We start from the raw sequence: 3,139 nt of genomic DNA on the forward strand, positions 1-3,139 counted from the left end.
GGGTTAAAAGCATGGAGGTTCAAAGCCAACTAGTTTCTCAAAGGCAAAGACACAGGAGAGGAGTGTGGAAATTGAGAGTCTGCATATGAGAGAGGGAGAGAGAGCTTTTGTTGATGCAGGCATTAGTTAAACTCGAGCTCTTGCTGCACTGCTAGATGGGGCTGCAGGCAAAACATTTGGGGTGGGAGAGTGAGCAGTGCAGTGTTGGAAGGAGTTCAGTCCTTTCCAGCAGCATGCATACTGACATGCTGCCTCTGTCTATGTCCTCTGCAGCTGTGGCCCACTGGCGTATCAAGTGCACATTTTTAGAGGTCACTTTAGTATGGACCCTATCCCAGTTTGATCTCTTGGAACTGCAGCAACAGCAGTCCTCACAAGAATCCCTACCCCCCTCTACAGTCAACTTTCAGTGGCTTACAAGAGGTCCCCAACCCGTCCATTGCTGATAACCACTGATCTATTCATTAAGCTGTTTTCTACTTATACAGATCCCATCCGTTTCTAGCTCCTCAGGAAACAGAGCGAACAATGGACTGAAAATATGCAAACAAAAGAGTAGTAAGGATGGCTTTTCTTTATGGCTGTAGAAATCATATAGCTAACCTTATCCATATCAAAAGGATTATCTTTTTTGTTCATCTTTCATGTCTACTGTGGCCCATCTATAAATAAACATGTGTGAATTCAGATTTCAGTTTGTTGTTTCACTGCTTTTCCTTTCCTTGTAGGTGTTGAATGCACCTGGTGACAAGGTACCTGTACTGGCAACAGCAAACTGCCAGGTAGGGGAATTGCATATGCTTTCAACTCCTATGCTTGCACAACTATCTAGACAGAAATACGTTGCAACAAAGTCATGACACCCAGATTAACTTATAACTCTTTTTAATGTGCACTGCTTCGCTTTGTTTCATGTTTCTTACTATGCCATCCCACTTAAAAACTGGAAAGGATTGGCCAAGAAATCATGTGTTCATTCATTCATGCTTTTACTATTGCTTACACATCAGAGTTGTAAGGGTGGCTTTTCTTCGTGGCTATAGACAACACATAGCTAACATCAAAACCAAGAGCAATATGTTTTTTTGTTCATTTTACCTTTCTACTGTGGCCCATCTATAAACATGTGTGACTTCGGATTTCAGTTTGGTACGTGTTTCACTGCTTTTCCTTTCCTCATAGGTTTCGAATGTGCCTGGGGACCAGGTACCTGTACTGGCAACAGTAAATGACCAGGTAGGGGAATTGCATATGTTTACCACTCTTATACTTGTCCAACTGCGCAGACAGAAATACGTAAGGAGGTGACCATAACACCTAGAAAATCTCCTTTTAACATTTGTTTTGTGTTTCTTGCTATGCCATCTCACTTAAAAACTGGGAAAGAAAGGTCAAGAAGTCTATGTATTCATTCATGTTTTTACTGTTGCTTATTACCATGTGCTTGGGTATGCATGGAAATAATTACTTATTTCATCACATTTACCATACAACCTATATTAAATCACTACGTGGCTAGTGATCAAACTGTAGGGACATAAGCGGCTCATTGTATGGCGCATACAAGGTGAGCCTACTGCCACTCGTAACAAGGAAAGCATAGAGGGTTATTTATTTTGTTTATTAATATCGAAAATAACGAGTCATTTGATACTACAAATGTACAAGTTTGTGTTTTCTACGGTCTGCAAAAATCTTTGTGGTTTTTACTGAACTGTTTAAAGGCAATTTTCTTTAAAGGTGCTATCATGTAACACCTCTTTGAATTTTCTAGTCTAATGAAAAGTGAACTTATGTTTTCACACTCAAATTTTTTGTAGACAATCTGTGAACAAAGGTTTTTATCAGGCACCAAAAAGTGCCAGTAGAGTGATTTTTTTAACTGAAGATTCATCTGTTTTACATCTTTTTTCAAAACAAATTAAATTGGTGAACAATACAAAGCTTAATCAAATTGTCATAACCTGTATAACTTAGAAAAATATTTATAACTGCCTCATGACTGGTAAATATCCTTGAAGATATATTAAAGGAAATTGCCTTTCGCTTAAGGGTTTCTTTGGAGTGTATATTTTATCTGTTATTGCTCATATTTTATTTTTGCATGCATGCGGAGGGTAATGCTTTTCTCTGTTGCATGCAGGTTCACCTTGGCAAGGGTGTGTACATCCCTGTAGAGAGATGGCAGTGGCTCCTGACGCGGCCCAAGGATTCTCTGTTTTGCAAAGAACCATTGAAGGCTGCCTGTGTCTGAGCTCAAAAACAGGAGTGTGATAGGGGCCCCGTGTCACCGCTTTCCGAACTCTAGTCCATTCAGCCTTCAAAAAAAGCCCTGACCCCTTATAAATTGGCAGCTGTAACAAGTGAGTGTTTGAATCTTGATCTAATTATCTTTTTTTCAGTCATGTTCATGCTGTTTTACATAAACACAGCTCAACATCCTTCACATTTGTGGAGAATTCATGTTTTCAATTCCATTTCTTTTATGTTGCTGTTAATTGTTTTGGTGTTTCTTGACTGATTTCAATAATTTATTTTTACAATGATATAAAATTGACCATTTCTTCTCTTTGGACTTTTTTCTCATTTGTTTGCTTTCCAGATGGATTTGTCTCATATATTAGAAGGAATGCTAGTGATCAGCTGCCTCCAAGCAAGTGCATGCAGAAACTAAAGATATATTGCAGAAATGCTGAAAGACGAACAGAAGAAAAATGCAAGCTTGCAACTGCATATGTCATATCAGAAGCCAAATAAATAATACCGAAAATTTCAGTCATTACCAGCCTTCTCTTATTGTATAATGTAGGACACCTGCTCAAATGTCACCACCTGAAAAGAAATTATATGGCCGTGGATTTCACATCACCCATCCTGCCCAAATAACCTATAATGCCCATATTGCCCATAATACCCGTATTGCCCATAATGCCCATATCACCCATAATTCCCTTATGCCCATATCACACATATCGCCCATAGGCCCATATCACAAATATCGCCCATATGCCCATATTGCACATATCACCCGTACTCCCCATATGTCCCATATGACACATATCCCCCATATCCAATAATACCGTATGCTCAAAATTCATATGGGATATTTTCAGTAGGGCAGGGAAAAGCAGAAAAGCCT

The 3,139-nt window shown here is 39.2% G+C and overlaps 1 long non-coding RNA gene across 1 annotated transcript; it reads left to right on the forward strand.

The window, feature by feature from the left end:
* The first annotated feature begins 727 nt into the window (after positions 1-727).
* Positions 728-2,762, forward strand: LOC146183723 (uncharacterized). Its single transcript, XR_014708503.1, has 4 exons — positions 728-782; positions 1,183-1,236; positions 2,144-2,363; positions 2,603-2,762. It is a non-coding gene; the product is annotated as an uncharacterized LOC146183723 (long non-coding RNA).
* Positions 2,763-3,139: the final 377 nt, after the last annotated feature.

The sequence above is a fragment of the Amblyomma maculatum genome, chromosome 7, assembly GCF_055883805.1.
Source record: "Amblyomma maculatum isolate TAMU_Amacu chromosome 7, ASM5588380v1, whole genome shotgun sequence".
NCBI classification, from domain to species: domain Eukaryota; kingdom Metazoa; phylum Arthropoda; class Arachnida; order Ixodida; family Ixodidae; genus Amblyomma; species Amblyomma maculatum.